The sequence below is a fragment of the Leiobunum rupestre genome, chromosome 1 (genome assembly GCF_980474605.1).
Source record: "Leiobunum rupestre chromosome 1, qqLeiRupe1.1.hap1, whole genome shotgun sequence".
Lineage (NCBI taxonomy): Eukaryota > Metazoa > Arthropoda > Arachnida > Opiliones > Sclerosomatidae > Leiobunum > Leiobunum rupestre.
In genome coordinates, this window is record NC_143384.1 from 38,418,006 (window position 1) to 38,439,168 (window position 21,163).

Here is a 21,163-nt window from a genome sequence, read left to right on the forward strand (position 1 = left end):
CGAACAACCAAATAACTGTTCACAACATTCGCCTATCAATAGAGCTCCTGTCCGAGCTTGAAATAAGAGTCCACTGGGGAAACTACCATCATAGTAATCTTCCGGACTTGGTTTAGCTTTGGCGTTATAAATCTGTAATCTGTAGGGACCCGTGTCCCACTACTCCATTATGCCATTTAGACTACGAACGTGTTTGTGTCAACATAGCTTTTCCATTGAACCTCCGTCGTCGCTTTATATCTCTTCGTATCAACTCCGTAGCCTCGATCTAGAACCGCTACACGAACGTTGTTTATAAACTTGTACAGGTTAACGGTAATAGTGAGTGTAGGAAACTGTTGGCTCGCGTGGCTTGCCACCACCCAGTGGCATAGCCAGGGGGGGGGGCACAGGGGGCACATGCCCCCCCCCCGAAACGTATGGTCGTACGTACCAATATTTTTATTTTTTTACTTTTTTTTCAATGGTGTGCCCCCCCCCCCGAAACAAAATTCTGGCTACGCTACTGCCACCACCCTTCTAAGCAGTGTAGCCCGGCCACTGTAATTTATGGCATTGAAAATCGTTAGATGACTTGAGACTAAAGTGGTGTTTAGCTTAGCTGGTTATTATTATTATTAATATCAACATATAAACAAAGTATCATCAAAAACTACAATGTATTTACTATATGAAGCAGATTTTCTTTTAACTGCAAACTTTCGAACAGAAGGCTGAAGATTTTCCTCTTTTAATTATACTGTATAAATTACACATCGGTCCACGCTGTCGCGTCAAAACTCCTAAACCATGGGATCCTTTAAAAGGAGACCACAGCAGCCCTACTTTCAAGGTCTTCGAGATCAGCTGGTGCAAAGGTGGGTATATTTTTGTTTGCTAACCACGTCTTGTTATTATAAAATCCAGTAGCTTACAAATTTATCGCGTTCACCGCTATGTGGCTCTAGGTAAACTGAAAAGGCTAGTCTTAAATAAATTAAGCAAAATAATCGAAACCCTAACCTTCTATCTTAATGCCTATTCATACGAGCCAACAATTTGCCCCAATTTTGAGCACCGGAATCGACTTTAGTTCGCTAAACACGGTGTTACTTGGCGAAGGAAAACACTCCTAATTCTTAAAATAAAGCATCTTCTACTACCAAACATGTCGATTTAAATTAGTTAAGGCATTTAATTTTAATATTTTTATTCAGTTTTGTGTAATGAAAGGATGTGTACGAAAGGTATTTGATTGAAATATTTGTAGCTAAGCCTCGGCCAGAACAATCGATCGTTCTTCAAAATTTTACCAAAAGAAGCTCTTCTGCGGCCAACACGTGAAAATGTTTTTTTTTTCAGTCATATGGAGCAAATTAGTTTTGGTTGAATTGATGTCGAATTGATCATTCTATGGAGGTATCACCCATTGTGTTGGTATAGGAATCTCAGATCTTTGATGAGATTAAAATTCAGCTCATTTTAAATTGGTGATGTACACAAAAACGAAAATGAATTGCAAAAATTGGTCACTTGTTGGGTTTTGTGTTTTTACACAATTGTTTTTTGCATTTGAACACTTTTTTGATGAACTTAAATTCCAAGAAAAAATTTATTCAAAAACCATATTTATTTATTTTCAAGCACAGATTATCAAATTAAGTGTTAACATATTTCGTCTGGGGTTGATAATTTAAAGTTTTCGTCTTTTCGACCAACCATTAAAGCAAGTGCCGGCTCGACGTGAAGTAGCTCTTTTTGCAACAGATGTCGCTATCGTGGACATCAAAACAAGATAGTTAAGCTACATCGTGACTCAAAAGGAGTTACTTATAGGTACCCCTCGCGTTGATTGAATCGTTTGTAAATTGGTCAATAACATAAATTACAGTAATTTTAAAGAATATTTTTAGATGCAATAAATTAATTAGGTTAAATCCCACTAAATAGAGCATAAGTTGTTAATATATAATACTCTAATATGGCTCTCTGGTGACTTTATCATATGGCTATTTTGAATTTTAGCTTCCTTTGCCATTAATAGATGGCACCACGCTCTCCACTAAAGTCGTTTTTTTTTCGAAAAGTCTGATAAATTCATGGCCCTCTCTAATAACAGGGGCCTTTTCATAATACAGGTGGCAATGATAGAGCCGACAGTTGCTTTAAGTTTTCCGTATTCTTCAGGCGAGATGAGGTGTTAGGATTTTTCGAGCGAACAGTTCATTATATCAATCTTAGGTTTTAATGTACGTATTTATTAAACCTAACGTTAAGCGGCTTAAGTTATAAGTAATGAGAGAGAGAGGGGGGGGGGGTGCGCCTAGCCTTGTTCTTTATTCGAATGACGTATACCGCCAACTGGTGGCAATGCGTTTTACCAGCAGCCTATAAGAACAAAAGCCTCTAACTCGCCCAAAATCGTGAAACGTCTCGTTTTCGAACTAGAGGTATTCGGAGGGATACAGATTTGTTACGGCGATATGTGGCCAGAAAATGTAGTCCCCTCGATATATTCATACCGAGGGACTTCAGGTGTACAAATCAGCTGTGAAATCACGTAAATTTAGTAGCTTATATAACTTTAATCAATTAAATATTGAAATCACTTGAAATCTGAAATCGGATGTACAAAATGTCTAACATTGGAATGATTGGATAGCCCCTCGAATCATACGCGAGAATACATTTGAAAAATGCGGACGATTTTTTACATTTTAGCTCGTAGAATTCCCATAGGATTTGGCTGGGGATTTTAAATTTTGAGAGACTCGCCTTGTTTTGATTGAACTTGGTAATTTCTACATTATAAAGGTAATAAATGTTAAAACTATTTTTTGCTATCATTCATATACATCCAAATGAACAATAATCATGATTCTGAAGGCGATATATCCGTATAATTTTCTCAATACGCTTTGAAAAACCTTAGGCCTTGCCCGCCTTTCGCCTTTAAAGTTTTAAACCAAGGATGATCTATACCTACGTTTCAGGTTTGCCAACCGACGTGTTGGAGAGCAAACTACTTTTTATCTACAAAGACTAAATATAGCGGTCACTAGATTCGCTAGTCCTAGGCCGCGTTAATTTCGTCTTCGCTCCGTGTCGAAAACAAGACGTTTCAAAAGTTTTATGTTGAGGGTATCGGGAGTTAGAGGCTTCGCTTATTTGAGGCTTCATGTTTTACAAAGAGGTGGAAGTGAGAGAAAGCCCACTTCCGAAAATTGGTATCGCCATCTAACTTGATGGCGATGTACTATCGTTACATGTTTCATAATTATAGATTAGATCAAAATTACATTCTTCCATAGTTAGATACTTCTCGTAAATAATATAATATATTATGATTATATTTATATAATTTTGCGTTTCTAAATTTCAGTAATTCATTTACAGGTGGCGTTTAGTTGAGAGTTCATTATTTGGGCCACTTGTCGGGCACTTGGTCCTTCCAGGAAAGAAACGTGGTTTCCAACGACCGTGTGAACGTCAATCTTGCCTTCGACCATCTATAGAAAAGATTTACTTGTATTAAAACCATAAGAAATTTACGCATTAAAGGCACTTCCTAGTACTTCACTGGCAAAAAATACTCAAAGCACGAAATCTTGATTTTATAACTTCTAACTAATGTTATTGCCCCCTCCAACTTCTTTGTCAGTTGAAATCTTCAGAAGGCTCAAATTATCATTTTAAAACGCAAATAAAGCTCATCGAACCTCAACTGTGTTTAAATTTCCCGCCAATCTGCAAATGCATTCGGAGAAGCTAGACTCCATTCAAAAATTCAAAACCATTCTCCAGACCTCTTTTGGTTTCACTTTGCCCCCTCCAACTTTTAGAACGTTCCTACGCCTCTGGCGTGTACGAATTAAAGAAAATACTGAAGTTTTAAATATCTATAGCGATAGTCGCTGCTTTCCCCATCTTGTTCTGCCTCACCAGCCTTGTAAAAATACCACACTACAGATAGCATTTTCCCGAAATTAAATATAATATAATATATTTCTGATAGACTGGCATTGCATACAAAATTGTCCTTGGAAAAGGATTATTGTGGTAAGTTTTCTTTGAACTGCTTCTTTCTTTTGACTATCGTTGATGTATCTGCTGATTTTTCTTTATCTTATATTTACAAGTATCCTATGGCGACTTTCCAATGGCCGTTGATAGCCACAGCCATAATTACAAGGGCTGATGTCGCAACTTCGTCAGAAGCTTGAGTTTCATTTCCTGTCCATACAGTATGTTTCTCGGTTGACGTTTCATCAATAAATATTGCTATTAAAAGTTGATGATCTTATTTTTCACTTTCATTTTTAATGTAGTTAAAATTTTCAGCTGTGAAGCTAGTTTTGACCGATTTTGTTTATCTATTCGCCTAGAGGGTTGCGATGTGGTAAACAAAGGTGCTTTCTTAAGAAATCGTATGCTTTCGGAGAATAAAATGAACTGTCATGGTAAAGCTTCGTAGTAACTGAGGGTATTGCTGTTTTTTAATTTTTCAATCCAGGTTGGTGTAAAAATTTAAACAGTTCTATTAAGTTGGACCAAATCTTTCGTCTAAATTCAATAAAAACTTTCGTTTTCTCATTTCACGAAGAGAGTTTTTTTAGAGATTAAAGCTAACATGAAGTTGTTTTCACAGAAAACTAACTTTGATTCCAGAGCCTTTGTAGTGAAACCCAGTGCATTGATGTTTGAGACGATTTACAGTGAATAAACTTAAAATTCAAAATCCATCCATACTGACTACCAATTTTAAACAACATTAATCACGGAATATTAATTATAAGGGAGTGTCGAGACCATAGAACGTTTCATCTTGGACATCCGAAGACGTTTTTGGGAGTTTTAATGTTTCCGAAAACAGTAGGTGCTAGATGTATATTATTAATCTCGAGTGTCTCCGAACTGACCAAATCATTATGTTAGCTGTAAGTCCGCTATAAAGTTGTTTTTTATATACCAATCCACCCAAAAACCATTCGGTTAAAAATGGCAAGGTCCTTTAAACAAAAACGTCACGTCCTATATTACTCTAGGCCATAAAAGTAGTGAAATCAAATAACGGGCAAGATCGATAATGTACAGAAATGTTCGAATACCACTAGTACGGACAGTTTTAGTAATTGTATCTAGTGTTTTTATTTTGTCTCGGTTGGCCCTTGGATTAAGAATAGTAGTGCCTACCTTGATCTATCACTTGGAAAAAATCTGACCAGCAAATGACTTTTGCGACAGCAGCGCCGCTTCGACGAATTTAACGGAGAATTTCCGAAACTCCCGTAACACTTAACCTTCTACAAGGCAGAACCCGTAACAAACACTTAGCAAATGCACGGGGAACGATAGAGTGATATTTGTTAATCCAAGGTTGGCCAAGGTGGTACTTTGAGCGAGGCAAGAATTAAACACGTGCCAACGTTTATTTCACTGCCAAGTTATGTTGACACTGATTATTGAAAATCGTTTACTATGCTTTTAAGGTAAAAGAGTAAATCTAAACAGAGTAGATAATATATTTCGATCTAAACAACATATGCTCCTATAAATAAAATAAACAAGCCGGGCCACGTTTTGCGAGAACGAAAGAAAACTTTAAAGTTAGGAGGTTGAAATGGTCCCGTGATTAGGTAATGCTGCCATCTGCATCGTTTTTAGGAACTAATTCTTGATATTTATGCTTGCCTTTCGTCCGCTACGTTGTAAATTTTATGATTTGTTCACTCTTTAGACATTCTTAAGAAAACGTTTTATCTTATATTGACCTTTTTCTTTAATTAACTTGGTAAATTATTTAACTCTTTTGGTATTATTAGAATCGTTACAGCTAAGCTAAGAAAACATGTCTCGGCCATCGAGCCGAAAATACGTTCTAGCGCATGAGCGAGAGATAGCATTTTCAGCCAATAGTGTGTTTCTTTCTTTCCCAGAATGCTTTGCGAACATCCCAATTTATTTAACGGTGTATTTGATACAATGCGATTCTAATATTAGCCATTCTCTTTGAAATGTTTTATGGTTGTACAAAGGATTTTAACTCAGTAAAACACTTAGGACGCGCAAGGTCTAGCATATTACTTCAGAGCACATCACTTGTCAAATGTGGATAAATAAATCCAGTTTAAATTGGAAAGTGAACTTTCACCTATTTGGAATATTGAGAACTGCCTAGCTCTTTCGCCAACATTGTGTACGTTTAGATATTTGTTCACTTTAATTTTTTGAAAACGTGACGTCATTGTGCTCTTTAATTCATTTTTAAATGTTAAGAAATAAGCTTGTACGATTGTTATTAAACTTTACACGTTTTGCACTGTGTTTATTACTCATTGGCATCGTTTACCGCCCTCTGGCGGCACACTGCCCACCCTGACACTGGCGAGACACTTCGAACTCACTGCTGCACCTGTTTCACTTAGAAACAACCTATAAATCAGTAGCATTCGAATGTTTAATCTATTTCCCTAGTATCGGCCATTTTGACTTTGACCGCCCTACGGCGGACAACCCCTACCCTGACACCCGCAAGACTATTGTTGTCGAACTCAGCGCCCCGTTTTACCTACAATCCACCTATAAATATGTTGCATACATAGTTTCCAAGTATATCCGTCATAGCGGGCATTTTAACCTTTAAGACTATTTTTTCTTGGGGTGGCGGAGTGGTTAGCACTTTCGGCTCGCAGCAGGAGGAGCCGGGTTCAATCACAACTTGTGGCACTGGGTGAAAACTCAGAACAACTCCTTCTGCGTTGAGTTTGCAAGTTCTCTCCCCACTTGTTTAAGGGGTTTTCCCTGGAGATGTTCGGTTTCCCCTTCCATAAAAACTTGTCGAGGTTAACGGTAATAGTTAGTGTAGGGAGCTGTTGGCTCGCGTGGCTTTCCACCACCCTCCTACGCATTGTAACCCGGCCACCTGAATTAAAGGCTTTAAAAGTCGCTCGATGACTTAGGCCTAGGGTGGTGCCTTGGGTATTAGCCTAGCTGATAATTATGATTATGATTATTATTATTCTTCCCTATAACGCATGCCACGCGGGGGATGAAATTTTCATAACAGAAAGAAGCTCTTTTTCCCCCTGGTTGGGCCTCCTCATATAGTTATTTTCTATATCTATGTATAAAACCCGTGTTTAAGCGTCTGGTTACCTTAACAGTAACTGCTGTTTCTAGAGCGACTCCCTGACTAGTCAACGATCAACTCGTGAGTTTTGTTTCCAATTTAATTTATTTAATAATATTAGCGAATGATGTCGTATTTAGATAACACGATTATGGTTTTTGGTTAGCTTATTCCAGTCAACAATTTACGTTTATGATTGTTAGCAAATATAAATTTTTATTTCAAAAATTATACGTAGAAGTCGGTGACATAGGAATGCTGCTATTACCCTAAACCGGCCTAGCCTTGCAGCCTCGAATGAAGGGTGTGTGAATTTATTATGAATTTTGCCCATAGGAAACAGACATAAAATAAAATAGACCTCGGTGAATAGGCTAAGCCTAAGCAAGAACTAGCAGTCGTGAGGTAAATTCAGTAAAAGTGCCAACTGAAATAACAATACGATTTGTCTACCTTTCATTTTCTACGAATTAATATATTTATTTGCATAATTAAAATTAAATAGCACCTTCATCAGATTACCAAAGAATCGTTTTCTCGACACCCGTGACTTTCGTGAAATCACGTTAAATTTCTTATTTAATCGTGTCACCCATAGAAGGCGCTTTCCCCAGTTTTTACCTCCCGTCTAGCTTGCACACGCGCTCCGTGTAAAATCGTGGGTCAATTTCATTTAGTATGTCTATGGTAGGAAAGTACTATAACCAATTCAAGTCATTACCTAGGTACGGCGAACTGCAATAACGATAAACATCGAAGTTGACGTACATTTCTAGTGGCTGGTACATCCAACTTCTAACACGCGCGAAATCGAAGTTGGCCGTACCCAGTGTAGCGCCCTGGTTCTGTTTTTTAGGTTTACACCACTGCGCATAAGTTTTGAAAAACGTAGTGCAATATTGTAGTATTTATGTCTTGATAGATTTAGTTAATATGCGTATTGACAGATGGCGCGAGCCTCTCAATAATCAGTCATAAACATAGAGACGACGAAGGAACGAATAGCTTCAAAAGTCAGAGTGTGATTTTTGGTAAAAGGAATCATATTAATGGGTAATGTAAACGCGCACCGCGTAGCATAAATTAATAAATGTGTGTTGTTAACTTTAGAGCTATTTTTTCGTTAAGCAGTTATACGCGAAACATCACAAATATGTTGCGTTATACCTTGCTGAGACCGTAGTCCTGGGGTAGTTTCGAAGACAATTTGACGCTTTCCTCAGCTTTGATCAGAGTGACGTCACCCTGGAATTTCCCAGATGTTTGATATTGGAAGGCTGCCAGTAGTTTCTGGTAGTAGGTTTCAGCCGCTCGCTTGTAGATCTCCATGTCGATGTCCAAACCCGTCGATTTGGCTAAGATTTCTCTGCCCATCGTCAGCTGCTCTTCCCAAGAATTAAGTTTTTGCAGTTTGTCAAATAGCTGTGCAACAAAATATAAAAGTATTTTAACTATACACAATTATATATATAAATGTTATTTGGAATTCCTGTCATAATCCCTTTGGCCAAAAATGGATAAGGTACCTTAGAATAGGAGGTATATGGGGCGGATTAACCCTATCGGCGCCTTTAGGCACAGAAAAATTTGGCGCCCCTTGGCATTTTCCAGCTAAGGAGGGGCGTATCGGTTTGTAATAAATAAATAAATATATTTTAGTTTCCCCGAACCTTTATTTCGAGTAGGGGTAAGCCAAGTACATGTACCGTGGGGCTTTATCAGAGTTTTGGCACCCCTAGAAAAATGGCGCCCTAGGCACGTGCCTACTTTGCCTAATGGTTAATACGCCCCTAAGTACTATCATTAGCCTCTGGTACCACCCTCGCCTACTTCGTAATGATAAATCGTCTGCTTTTAATCACAATTTTTTCTGCGTGAAAGCGTGTAACGGAAAATAGGTCAGGTTTAAATTATCAACTTTTGCACATTATTAAGGGCTTGAATGTTAGGATAGGCTCGGAAGAATAAAGCCTGCAGGAGTAGCGGACGGGTGGAAAGTTCGGTGTCATCAGAGGCGGAAATCCCGTTTCATGTTCATTGCCGCTTGGCGACATCCATACACTGAAAGATAACTAATAACAAGTAAGGTCATAGTTCTGTCACCTTAATACAGATGGCCACACCCAAAATGACCCTTATTGGAGGTCGAATTTACATTTGCATGGCGGCCACTGATGAAACTGAACTCTCCGCGAGGTTATTATTCCTGCATCCTCCAAGTTCTCTTGAACGCTTTTTGGTAGGAGAGTTTTATATCAATTCAACGCGTTCAAAAAATTATTTTCTGTCATAAGGATAGTACATATCTGTCTACGGTTCGGGATGGTAATAGGCAGCGATAAGCATTCCAAGTGAGAGGGACATTGTCTTACCTCTGAGGACTGTTTGTTTACGAATCGAAGCAGAAATACCCTAAGAGCAGTGATTCGTCCCTCGGTTTCGATGTTCTTCATACGGCCAACTTGCTTCTCGACCTGGATCGTCATGAAATCCGGGGCTCCATCCAAAAGCGTCAACGAGCTGACGCCGTGTTTGATTCCCAAATCCTGCTGGAGTAACAGCGCCATCTCGAAAGCCACCAAGCCGCCGAACGAATACCCACAGAGATGATAGGGTCCTTCCGATTGAACTGACTTTATTTGCTGCACGGAAATAGGGTTTTGATTTATAGAAACCGAATTTACTCTTCGAAATTGTGCGGGTAAAGAAGGGACCGAAATTAAAAAAGTTATGAATTTCCAGCAGTGTTCCGAGGTGGTAATTAGCAGATGGTATGCGTATTGAGAGATGGCGCGAGCTCTCAAAATCAATATATAACAATTGAGATGTTAAAAATCTGCGACGTTGGAATATTGGGTTGCTAACACTGTTGGAACAGCTTGTGACGCATAAGTTTTGAAAAACGTAGTGCAATATTGTAGTATTTGTGTAACTTGATAGATTTAGTTAATATGCGTATTGAGAGAAGGCGCGAGCCTCTCAATAATCAGTCTTAAGCCTAGAAACGACGAATGAACGAATAGTTTCAAAAGTCAGAAAGTAACTTTTAGTAAAAAGAATCATATGAAAAGGTTAACGCGCACCACGTCGGATAAATTAATGTTTGTTGTTAACTTTAGAGCTATTCCTTCGTTAAGCACTTTTACGCCAAACATCACAAATATACCTCTCTCAATACGCATTGTGTGGTAAATAATAGTTATATATCAATATCAATTTTTTTACATATATCAAGTCAAAATATTTCATTGTTCGGTTTTTTAAACAAATATTATTACCGTTAGTGTATAAAATGGGAAAAGTTTTAAATAATGGCAAATAATGGCAAACTTTAAATTTTCCTGAATTAGGAACCCATTAGGGTTCTTGCAGCTCCCGTGAAAAACGTTCTACGAATATTTTGACCAATTTTTTTCGTTCCGTAACGCTCAAAGGACATAACGTCGAGAGCGGTTACTCACTGACAGTTTTTCCGTTTACGGTTTCAACGTGTTGTGACTCACCGAAGCTCGGCTGGAAGAGCATGCTTTTTAATTTTATAGTCCACGGTTAAGTTACGAAACATGTTCACTTGAGAATAGTGAAGAATGGCACGAACATTAATTTACCTTATTTACGATATTTACCACTACTTACCATTGTTCAACATTTCACGACTATTTACCACTATTTACTGGCTTAACTAATAAAAAGGACAGTTCTTGTACATAATTAAGATATTAAAATAATTAACAACAACTGTTGTACAATTAAAAGATTTTATTACCAAAAACACAGCTACGGCCGTTATACCTTTTAATTGTATAACAGTGGTTGTTAATTACTTTAATCTCACTATTTACTAGCGCGTTGTTAATTTTCCGGAAAAATAAAAAAATTAAACATTGCATTCTAAGAGTTTTTTATTCTAGACTAGTCTAGAGGTTTAGTTTTCCTTTTTTTTCGAAAAAATTCGGAAAATGTTCCGGAAAAAAGACCTCGGTAATTTTCCGGAACTTTTCCGACTTTCAACTCCAATATTTACCAATGGTACGCACAATATTCAAAAACACTAATTTCCGTTGATTTTACAAACTACCGTGGTTCCAGCGATAGGCAGCGCTTTAATGCTGCCTACCTGAGTTACAGAAATCAGAAGGGCCCTACAAAATTTGAAGTAAGGAACCTCGAAAAGTACTATAAATGGGGCCTCTTAATTCCCAATTAGGGACTAAAGAGCAACTAATGTCCTGAAATATTAAATTTTTAAAAAGCTTTTTGGATTGTTTATATTCTTCTCTTTTTCTGCTGTATGTTTATAACTGAGTTCTCTGCAGCATTTTAGTTGACTGGTAACATTTTAGAGTGAAGCAGAGTACACGACAACGCAATACGATTTTTGGACAAAAGTGCCTTCTTTTTCAGGCTTACTATTTCGTCTTTGCAATTGCAAAGATAATACTATAATACAGACAAACTTATTATCTTCGATTTTGGAATATTATTGTTAACTTTGAAACCTCCAAAGACTAGTAGTAACTCTTTAAGAGTTGTCAACCTTTACCCCAGTAAATGTCGATTTCGGCATACGGAAACAAACGGATAACTCAATTTACAAAGAAACGAACTTAAATCTTAAATTTGCATATTTATCTTGGATCAAAAAATTTCCCATTAACAGTTATTGATCGGCGCTAGTTAGGTAGCGTAACGCGTGTTATGTTTCCATTTATTTCCTACTCCATATAAAATTTTAAAACCATAGTCTATTAATAGGAAAGTTGGCTCTAGAAGAACAAGCAGTGCCATACTGATGTCAATAATGTCAATTTTGGGAAGACAAAAATCAAATTTAAGGTATGAGGGCTTCTTACTTGTACATAGAAACTCGCCAGATCCTGAATGGTGTCGATGGGAGCCTTCGCCGTGCACTGAAGACCGAAGGAAGCTGTGTTGAGATGGGAACTCACGGCTCCTAGCATGACTGAGAATCCTTCGATGGGATGCACCATGAAGACGGCTTTGGCGGACTTGAAATTGTTCAGAGGAATGATCACTTGTTCGGGAAGCTTCAAGTCGATTACTTTCGGGTGGTTGGGAGTATCACCGTTGACGCCGTTCGTGGTATTCGGTTCAGTTGTCTTCTTGACGGTTTCGTCTGACTTGGAAACGGCGCTGGAAGTTGAACCACCACCGATTTCAATCAACTTCTTGATGTTTAAGACACGGATTTCTTGGATGGAGAGATTAAGTTCGTAGTCCCTCTCGAGGGTTTGCTTCACTTCGACGCCCATCAGAGAGTCCAGGCCGAGTTCCGCCAGAGTCCTTTCGCTGTTCACTGAAGCTATGCTCTTCCAACCTTCGTGGAAATCAAATAATTAAATTAACTACTGTTATAGGTTAAGATATTAGTTTTTAAGGCTAGTTTGCACTAGGGCAAATACGCCGCAATGACTAGCGTCGAAGCAAATTTATGTTATTACTCATAGAGTCGTACAACCATGCTTTGAAACGATCTTTATTTTCTTCACTTGGCGAGCTCGCTCGCGTGAAGAGAGTGAAGTTAATCGAGGTCAGCACTTTCACTCTTATCGATTTTCAAGACTATTAAAGGAAGGCGGGAAATTGAAATTGAAATTTAATTTATTTACTTTACTGGGGAGCGTGGCGCCATCTATTAACGACAAAGGAGGCTAAAATCTTTGGCTTAAATTTTAAGTTTCCCACCAAGAATAAGAGTGAAATTGGTGACCTTGACTAATTGCACTCTTGGGGGAAGAGTGCCCCCAGTGAGTGTTGAAATGCGAGAGTGGCAAAGAGTGAAGATTTTTATTTAGCTACACTCTCACTGAATTTCTAAATATCACTAGCGATTTTGCCCATGTCTGCTTATAAAACGGTATTTAGTTAATCAAAGATTTTTTTACAATATATTTCAGTAAATTGTCGTTTGCTAAACGAACTGTATATAGGCCTCGTCTGAAAAGGGTATAATCGTAAGTTTATAATACACTAACTCCCTATAAATTAGAATCCGCCATAGATAAAAAATCCGAACCGCTATACGTGGCTCCCTGCGGCGACTTTTTGCACTATCTTTTTAGCTTCTTCAACTTCCGTCTCCATGGATACGAGACGAACCGAAGCGCGCGAAGTTAGCACGTGGAACGGAGCTAGCCCTAACGACGCTTGATTTAAAGCAAGTGTCGGCTCTGGCTGAAGTAGCTCTTTTTTCAACAGATGTCGATAGCGTCGAAATCAAAACCAGGTGCTGAAGCTACATTTTGACCCAAAAGGCGGGACATAAAAGTATGCTTCGCGTTGATTGGCTCGTTTGTAAATTTGTCAATAACTTCAATTATAGTAATTGTTTACAATATATTTTATATGGGATATATAATTTTGGTTAAAGTTCACTAAGTAGAGTAAAAGTGGTCTAAATATAATACTATATAAAGGCTCTCTGACGACGTTATTGTTTCGCTATTTTGAATTTTAGCTTCAGTTCCCATTAATAGATGGCTCCACGCTCTCCACGAAAGTCATTTTTTTTCGAAGATTCGGATAGATTCAACGCCATCTCTAATAACAGGGGCCTATTCATAATACAGGTGGCAATGATAGAGCCGACAGTTGCTTTAAATTTGACACGGGCCGCGATGGGTTTATTGGCTGGTAGTACGGGTAAAAGAGGGGAGCTCCAGAGATCCTGACTATCTACATTATAAAACTCTAAGACCCTTTCGTCGCGTTTTTTTCTGACTCTCATTCGCGACTCTAACGTGGCATCGCCGCGAGTACACGGAGGTACACACCGAAGGTATGCCTAGCGCTTCGCCTTAATACTAGGTCATTGAGCATATTTCAGAAATCGGGTCTAACGTGACATCGCCGAAGGTAATTTCTCTGTGTAAAACCGCGGTCGTTGCGCTTCGCCTTAATACTCAGTCAAGTATACATTTGGTCATTAACAGTGGCGTCGCTAGGGTGTTTTAGGCGGCGCTTGAGCCACCTGAAAAATTTCTTAAGCGCTTCCTAAAATTCAGAATTTTTCTAATTTACTTGGCGAAAAGTTTCTTCAAACTTAAAAATTGGCATCAAAATTTCAATTTTCCAAGTCGGTCTCAATGTTTCAACTTTACAAACCTTTTTGGGAGCCCCTCCCCCTCTCCCCATATCACTCAATGAGACGCCCCTGACCAGTGCTTATGGCTTAAGCGCCACCAGTTTTGAAATCCTGGTGACGCCACTGGTCATTAAGTTTGTTTTTGGAATTTCGGATCGGATTTCGCACTGGCTCGGATTTCGCACTGGCTCGGATTTCGCATTGGCTCGAATTTCGCACTGTAAATCGCGACTCAAGGACGAGCGTATTTTAATTTATTCGTCATGAGAGTAAATCAGCCATTGGATACAGGGGGTTTCAAGGAGTACAGAGGGGTTTTTCGACGCCTGCAAGTTTTTTAGTTATTTTTGCAAGGAAAAGAGTACCACGGAAACTCTCGCATGGGAAAAGGGGGAGGGGGTACCACGGTAATTATCACATTTGAAAAGAGGGGAGGAGGTACCAATGTAATTATCGCATGGGAAAAGGGGGGGGAGTACCACGGTAATTATCACATTTGAAAAGGGGGGAGGGGGTAGCAATGTAATTATCGCATGGGAAAAGGGGGGGGAGTACCACGGTAATTATCACATTTGAAAAGGGGGGAGGGGGTACCAATGTAATTATCGCATGGGAAAAGGGGGGGGAGTACCACGGTAATTATCACATTTGGAAAGGGGGGAGGGGGTACCAATGTAATTATCGCATGGGAAAAGGGGGGGTACCACAGTAGTTCTCACTACGGGGAAAAGAGTTACTGGGGTGGTTCTACTATGGGGAAAAGAGTACCATGGAAATTATCCCCTAGGGACATTGGGAGGAGGCCTTATCGGGGGGGGAGGTTCGACTATGGGGTAAAGGATAACACGGAAATTATCGCGTGGAAAAAAGGGTCGGGGGCCTTACTACGGTGGTTCGACTATGGGGTAAAGGGTGCCACGATAATTCTCGCATGGGAAACAGGGGGAGGTGGCCTTACTGCGGTGGTTCGAATATGGGGAAAAGGGTGCCTCTAAACAGACCACTAGCTGAGGGCTTCTCAGCTAGTCTATATTATAAAAACCTCTTCGTCGTCGTTCAAGCTTTTGGTTAGTCAGTAAGGAAGGCCTTCTGAGTAAGAGTCAGATATCCTAACCACTAGACGACACCGGACGATGCAATATTTAAATAAACAATGAAATCCTTGCTTCCTTTGTTGAAATAAAAGGAAGTGGATTGAACTGAAATGGAAACATTCCGATACAGGGGTTTGAACCCGGGCCTTCTGAGTGAGAGTCAGCTATCCTAACCACAAGACGACACCGGACGATGCATAGTTTAAATAACTAATGAAATCCTTGCTTTCTTTGTTGAAATAATAGGAAGTGGATTGAAGTAAAATGCAAACATTCCGATGCCGGGGTTTGAACCCGGGCCTTCTGAGTGAGAGTCAGATTTCCTAACCACTAGACGAAACCGGACGATGCATAGTGTAAATAACTAATGAAATCCTTGCTTTCTTTGTTGAAATAATAGGAAGTGGATTGAACTAAAATGGAAACATTCCGATGCCGGGGTTTGAACCCGGGCCTTCTGAGTGAGAGTCAGATATCCTAACCACTAGACGACATCGGATGATGCAAGGTTTAAATAAACAATGAAATCCTTGCATTCTGGAAGTGGATTGAACTAAAATGGAAACATTCCGATGCCGGAGTTTGAACCCGGGCCTTCTGAGTGAGAGTCAGATATCCTAACCACTAGACGACATCGGATGATGCAAGGTTTAAATAAACAATGAAATCCTTGCATTCTTTGTTGAAATAATATGAAGTGGATTGAACTGAAATGGAAACATTCCGATACAGGGGTTTGAACCCGGGCCTTCTGAGTGAGAGTCAGCTATCCTAACCACAAGACGACACCGGACGATGCATAGTTTAAATAACTAATGAAATCCTTGCTTTCTTTGTTGAAATAATAGGAAGTGGATTGAAGTAAAATGCAAACATTCCGATGCCGGGGTTTGAACCCGGGCCTTCTGAGTGAGAGTCAGATATCCTAACCACTAGACGACACCGGACGATGCATAGTTTAAATAACTAATGAAATCCTTGCTTTCTTTGTTGAAATAATAGGAAATGGATTGAAGTAAAATGGAAACATTCCGATGCCGGGGTTTGTACCCGGGCCTTCTGAGTGAGAGTCAGATATCCTAACCACTAGACGAAACCGGACGATGCATAGTGTAAATAACTAATGAAATCCTTGCTTTCTTTGTTGAAATAATAGGAAGTGGATTGAACTAAAATGGAAACATTCCGATGCCGGGGTTTGAACCCGGGCCTTCTGAGTGAGAGTCAGATATCCTAACCACTAGACGACACCGGATGATGCAAGGTTTAAAAAAAACAATGAAATCCTTGCATTCTGGAAGTGGATTGAACTAAAATGGAAACATTCCGATGCCGGAGTTTGAACCCGGGCCTTCTGAGTGAGAGTCAGATATCCTAACCACTAGACGACATCGGATGATGCAAGGTTTAAATAAACAATGAAATCCTTGCATTCTTTGTTGAAATAATATGAAGTGGATTGAACTGAAATGGAAACATTCCGATACAGGGGTTTGAACCCGGGCCTTCTGAGTGAGAGTCAGCTATCCTAACCACAAGACGACACCGGACGATGCATAGTTTAAATAACTAATGAAATCCTTGCTTTCTTTGTTGAAATAATAGGAAGTGGATTGAAGTAAAATGCAAACATTCCGATGCCGGGGTTTGAACCCGGGCCTTCTGAGTGAGAGTCAGATATCCTAACCACTAGACGACACCGGACGATGCATAGTTTAAATAACTAATGAAATCCTTGCTTTCTTTGTTGAAATAATAGGAAATGGATTGAAGTAAAATGGAAACATTCCGATGCCGGGGTTTGTACCCGGGCCTTCTGAGTGAGAGTCAGATATCCTAACCACTAGACGAAACCGGACGATGCATAGTGTAAATAACTAATGAAATCCTTGCTTTCTTTGTTGAAATAATAGGAAGTGAATTGAAGTAAAATGGAAACATTCCGATGCCGGGGTTTGAATCCGGGCCTTCTGAGTGAGAGTCAGATATCCTAACCACTAGACGACACCGGATGATGCAAGGTTTAAATAAACAATGAAATCCTTGCATTCTTTGTTGAAATAATAGGAAGTGGATTGAACTAAAATGGAAACATTCCGATGCCGGAGTTTGAACCCGGGCCTTCTGAGTGAGAGTCAGATATCCCATCCACTAGACGACATCGGATGATGCAAGTTTTAAATAAACAATGAAATCCTTGCATTCTTTGTTGATATAATATGAAGTGGATTGAACTGGAATGGAAACATTCCGATACAGGGGTTTGAACCCGGGCCTTCTGAGTGAGAGTCAGCTATCCTAACCACAAGACGACACCGGACGATGCATAGTTTAAATAACTAATGAAATCCTTGCTTTCTTTGTTGAAATAATAGGAAGTGGATTGAAGCAAATTGCAAACATTCCGATGCCGGGGTTTGAACCCGGGCCTTCTGAGTGAGAGTCAGATATCCTAACCACTAGACGACACCGGACGATGCATAGTTTAAATAAACAATGAAATACTTGCTTTCTTTGTTGAAATAATAGGAAGTGGATTGAAGTAAAATGGAAACATTCCGATGCCGGGGTTTGAACCCGGGCCTTCTGAGTGAGAGTCAGCTATCCTAACCACTAGACGACACCGGACGATGCATAGTTTATATAACTAATGAAATCCTTGCTTTCTTTGTTGAAATAATAGGAAGTGGATTGAAGTAAAATGCAAAAATTCCGATGCCGGGGTTTGAATCCGGGCCTTCTGAGTGAGAGTCAGATATCCTAACCACTAGACGACACCGGACGATGCATGGTTTAAATAAACAATGAAATCCTTGCTTTCTTTGTTGAAATAATAGGAAGTGGATTGAACTGAAATGGAAACATTCCGATGCCGGGGTTTGAACCCGGGCCTTCTGAGTGAGAGTCAGATTTCCTAACCACTAGACGACTCCGGACGATGCATAGTTTAAATAAACAATGAAATACTTGCTTTCTTTGTTGAAATAATAGGAAGTGGATTGAAGTAAAATGGAAACATTCCGATGCCGGGGTTTGAACCCGGGTCTTCTGAGTGAGAGTCAGATATCCTAACCACTAGACGAAACCGGACGATGCATAGTGTAAATAACTAATGAAATCCTTGCTTTCTTTGTTGAAATAATAGGAAGTGGATTGAACTAAAATGGAAACATTCCGATGCCGGAGTTTGAACCCGGGATTTCTGAGTGAGAGTCAGATATCCTAACCACTAGACGACACCGGATGATGCAAGGTTTAAATAAACAATGAAATCCTTGCTTTCTTTGTTGAAATAATAGGAAGTGGATTGAACTAAAATGGAAACATTCCGATGCCGGGGTTTGAACCCGGGCCTTCTGAGTGAGAGTCAGATATCCTAACCACTAGACGAAACCGGACGATGCATAGTTTAAATAACTAATGAAATCCTTGCTTTCTTTGTTGAAATAATAGGAAGTGGATTGAACTAAAATGGAAACATTCCGATGCCGGAGTTTGAACCCGGGCCTTCTGAGTGAGATTCGATCAGATATCCTAACCACTAGACGACACCGGACGATGCATAGTTTAAATAACTAATGAAATCCTTGCTTTCTTTGTTGAAATAATAGGAAGTGGATTGAAGTAAAATGAAAACATTCCGATGCCGGGGTTTGAACCCAGGCCTTCTGAGTGAGAGTCAGATATCCTAACCTTTAGACGAGACCGGACGATGCATAGTTTAAATAAACAATGAAATCCTTGCTTTCTTTGTTGAAATAATAGGAAGTGGATTGAAGTAAAATGGAAACATTCCGATGCCGGGGTTTGAACCCGAGCCTTCTGAGTGAGAGTCAGATACCCGAACCACTAGACGACACCGGACGATGCAAGGTTTAAATAAACAATGAAATCCTTGCATTCTTTGTTGAAATAATATGAATCGGATTGAACTGAAATGGAAACATTCCGATACAGGGGTTTGAACCCGGGCCTTCTGAGTGAGAGTCAGATATCCTAACCACTAGATGACACCGGACGATGCATAGTTTAAATAACTAATGAAATCCTTGCTTTCTTTGTTGAAATAATAGGAAATGGATTGAAGTAAAATGGAAACATTCCGATGCCGGGGTTTGTACCCGGGCCTTCTGAGTGAGAGTCAGATATCCTAACCACTAGACGAAACCGGACGATGCATAGTGTAAATAACTAATGAAATCCTTGCTTTCTTTGTTGAAATAATAGGAAGTGGATTGAACTAAAATGGAAACATTCCGATGCCGGGGTTTGAACCCGGGCCTTCTGAGTGAGAGTCAGATATCCTAACCACTAGACGACACCGGATGATGCAAGGTTTAAAAAAAACAATGAAATCCTTGCATTCTGGAAGTGGATTGAACTAAAATGGAAACATTCCGATGCCGGAGTTTGAACCCGGGCCTTCTGAGTGAGAGTCAGATATCCTAACCACTAGACGACATCGGATGATGCAAGGTTTAAATAAACAATGAAATCCTTGCATTCTTTGTTGAAATAATATGAAGTGGATTGAACTGAAATGGAAACATTCCGATACAGGGGTTTGAACCCGGGCCTTCTGAGTGAGAGTCAGCTATCCTAACCACAAGACGACACCGGACGATGCATAGTTTAAATAACTAATGAAATCCTTGCTTTCTTTGTTGAAATAATAGGAAGTGGATTGAAGTAAAATGCAAACATTCCGATGCCGGGGTTTGAACCCGGGCCTTCTGAGTGAGAGTCAGATATCCTAACCACTAGACGACACCGGACGATGCATAGTTTAAATAACTAATGAAATCCTTGCTTTCTTTGTTGAAATAATAGGAAATGGATTGAAGTAAAATGGAAACATTCCGATGCCGGGGTTTGTACCCGGGCCTTCTGAGTGAGAGTCAGATATCCTAACCACTAGACGAAACCGGACGATGCATAGTGTAAATAACTAATGAAATCCTTGCTTTCTTTGTTGAAATAATAGGAAGTGGATTGAAGTAAAATGGAAACATTCCGATGCCGGGGTTTGAATCCGGGCCTTCTGAGTGAGAGTCAGATATCCTAACCACTAGACGACACCGGATGATGCAAGGTTTAAATAAACAATGAAATCCTTGCATTCTTTGTTGAAATAATAGGAAGTGGATTGAACTAAAATGGAAACATTCCGATGCCGGAGTTTGAACCCGGGCCTTCTGAGTGAGAGTCAGATATCCCATCCACTAGAAGACATCGGATGATGCAAGTTTTAAATAAACAATGAAATCCTTGCATTCTTTGTTGATATAATATGAAGTGGATTGAACTGGAATGGAAACATTCCGATACAGGGGTTTGAACCCGGGCCTTCTGAGTGAGAGTCAGCTATCCTAACCACAAGACGACACCGGACGATGCATAGTTTAAATAACTAATGAAATCCTTGCTTTCTTTGTTGAAATAATAGGAAGTGGATTGAAGTAAATTGCAAACATTCCGATGCCGGGGTTTGAACCCGGGCCTTCTGAGTGAGAGTCAGATATCCTAACCACTAGACGACACCGGACGATGCATAGTTTAAATAAACAATGAAATACTTGCTTTCTTTGTTGAAATAATAGGAAGTGGATTGAAGTAAAATGGAAACATTCCGATGCCGGGGTTTGAACCCGGGCCTTCTGAGTGAGAGTCAGCTATCCTAACCACTAGACGACACCGGACGATGCATAGTTTATATAACTAATGAAATCCTTGCTTTCTTTGTTGAAATAATAGGAAGTGGATTGAAGTAAAATGCAAAAATTCCGATGCCGGGGTTTGAATCCGGGCCTTCTGAGTGAGAGTCAGATATCCTAACCACTAGACGACACCGGACGA

At 39.6% G+C, this 21,163-nt stretch overlaps 20 non-coding genes across 20 annotated transcripts; all 20 read right to left on the minus strand.

Annotated features, from left to right (window-relative positions):
* Positions 1 to 15,734: 15,734 nt before the first annotated feature.
* TRNAE-CUC (transfer RNA glutamic acid (anticodon CUC)) lies at positions 15,735 to 15,806 on the minus strand. The gene has a single exon. It is a non-coding gene; the product is annotated as a tRNA-Glu (tRNA).
* Positions 15,807 to 15,874: 68 nt separating this feature from the next.
* Positions 15,875 to 15,946, minus strand: TRNAE-CUC (transfer RNA glutamic acid (anticodon CUC)). The gene has a single exon. It is a non-coding gene; the product is annotated as a tRNA-Glu (tRNA).
* Positions 15,947 to 16,182: 236 nt separating this feature from the next.
* TRNAE-CUC (transfer RNA glutamic acid (anticodon CUC)) lies at positions 16,183 to 16,254 on the minus strand. The gene has a single exon. It is a non-coding gene; the product is annotated as a tRNA-Glu (tRNA).
* Positions 16,255 to 16,490: 236 nt separating this feature from the next.
* TRNAE-CUC (transfer RNA glutamic acid (anticodon CUC)) lies at positions 16,491 to 16,562 on the minus strand. The gene has a single exon. It is a non-coding gene; the product is annotated as a tRNA-Glu (tRNA).
* A 69-nt stretch (positions 16,563 to 16,631) lies between these two features.
* Positions 16,632 to 16,703, minus strand: TRNAE-CUC (transfer RNA glutamic acid (anticodon CUC)). Its single transcript has one exon. It is a non-coding gene; the product is annotated as a tRNA-Glu (tRNA).
* A 236-nt stretch (positions 16,704 to 16,939) lies between these two features.
* TRNAE-CUC (transfer RNA glutamic acid (anticodon CUC)) lies at positions 16,940 to 17,011 on the minus strand. Its single transcript has one exon. It is a non-coding gene; the product is annotated as a tRNA-Glu (tRNA).
* A 236-nt stretch (positions 17,012 to 17,247) lies between these two features.
* On the minus strand, positions 17,248 to 17,319 carry TRNAE-CUC (transfer RNA glutamic acid (anticodon CUC)). The gene has a single exon. It is a non-coding gene; the product is annotated as a tRNA-Glu (tRNA).
* Positions 17,320 to 17,709: 390 nt separating this feature from the next.
* On the minus strand, positions 17,710 to 17,781 carry TRNAE-CUC (transfer RNA glutamic acid (anticodon CUC)). Its single transcript has one exon. It is a non-coding gene; the product is annotated as a tRNA-Glu (tRNA).
* An 82-nt stretch (positions 17,782 to 17,863) lies between these two features.
* Positions 17,864 to 17,935, minus strand: TRNAE-CUC (transfer RNA glutamic acid (anticodon CUC)). Its single transcript has one exon. It is a non-coding gene; the product is annotated as a tRNA-Glu (tRNA).
* Positions 17,936 to 18,017: 82 nt separating this feature from the next.
* On the minus strand, positions 18,018 to 18,089 carry TRNAE-CUC (transfer RNA glutamic acid (anticodon CUC)). Its single transcript has one exon. It is a non-coding gene; the product is annotated as a tRNA-Glu (tRNA).
* Positions 18,090 to 18,325: 236 nt separating this feature from the next.
* On the minus strand, positions 18,326 to 18,397 carry TRNAE-CUC (transfer RNA glutamic acid (anticodon CUC)). Its single transcript has one exon. It is a non-coding gene; the product is annotated as a tRNA-Glu (tRNA).
* An 82-nt stretch (positions 18,398 to 18,479) lies between these two features.
* Positions 18,480 to 18,551, minus strand: TRNAE-CUC (transfer RNA glutamic acid (anticodon CUC)). The gene has a single exon. It is a non-coding gene; the product is annotated as a tRNA-Glu (tRNA).
* An 82-nt stretch (positions 18,552 to 18,633) lies between these two features.
* On the minus strand, positions 18,634 to 18,705 carry TRNAE-CUC (transfer RNA glutamic acid (anticodon CUC)). Its single transcript has one exon. It is a non-coding gene; the product is annotated as a tRNA-Glu (tRNA).
* An 856-nt stretch (positions 18,706 to 19,561) lies between these two features.
* TRNAE-CUC (transfer RNA glutamic acid (anticodon CUC)) lies at positions 19,562 to 19,633 on the minus strand. The gene has a single exon. It is a non-coding gene; the product is annotated as a tRNA-Glu (tRNA).
* A 69-nt stretch (positions 19,634 to 19,702) lies between these two features.
* On the minus strand, positions 19,703 to 19,774 carry TRNAE-CUC (transfer RNA glutamic acid (anticodon CUC)). The gene has a single exon. It is a non-coding gene; the product is annotated as a tRNA-Glu (tRNA).
* Positions 19,775 to 20,010: 236 nt separating this feature from the next.
* TRNAE-CUC (transfer RNA glutamic acid (anticodon CUC)) lies at positions 20,011 to 20,082 on the minus strand. Its single transcript has one exon. It is a non-coding gene; the product is annotated as a tRNA-Glu (tRNA).
* A 236-nt stretch (positions 20,083 to 20,318) lies between these two features.
* Positions 20,319 to 20,390, minus strand: TRNAE-CUC (transfer RNA glutamic acid (anticodon CUC)). The gene has a single exon. It is a non-coding gene; the product is annotated as a tRNA-Glu (tRNA).
* Positions 20,391 to 20,780: 390 nt separating this feature from the next.
* Positions 20,781 to 20,852, minus strand: TRNAE-CUC (transfer RNA glutamic acid (anticodon CUC)). The gene has a single exon. It is a non-coding gene; the product is annotated as a tRNA-Glu (tRNA).
* Positions 20,853 to 20,934: 82 nt separating this feature from the next.
* Positions 20,935 to 21,006, minus strand: TRNAE-CUC (transfer RNA glutamic acid (anticodon CUC)). The gene has a single exon. It is a non-coding gene; the product is annotated as a tRNA-Glu (tRNA).
* Positions 21,007 to 21,088: 82 nt separating this feature from the next.
* On the minus strand, positions 21,089 to 21,160 carry TRNAE-CUC (transfer RNA glutamic acid (anticodon CUC)). Its single transcript has one exon. It is a non-coding gene; the product is annotated as a tRNA-Glu (tRNA).
* Between the last annotated feature and the right edge of the window lie 3 nt (positions 21,161 to 21,163).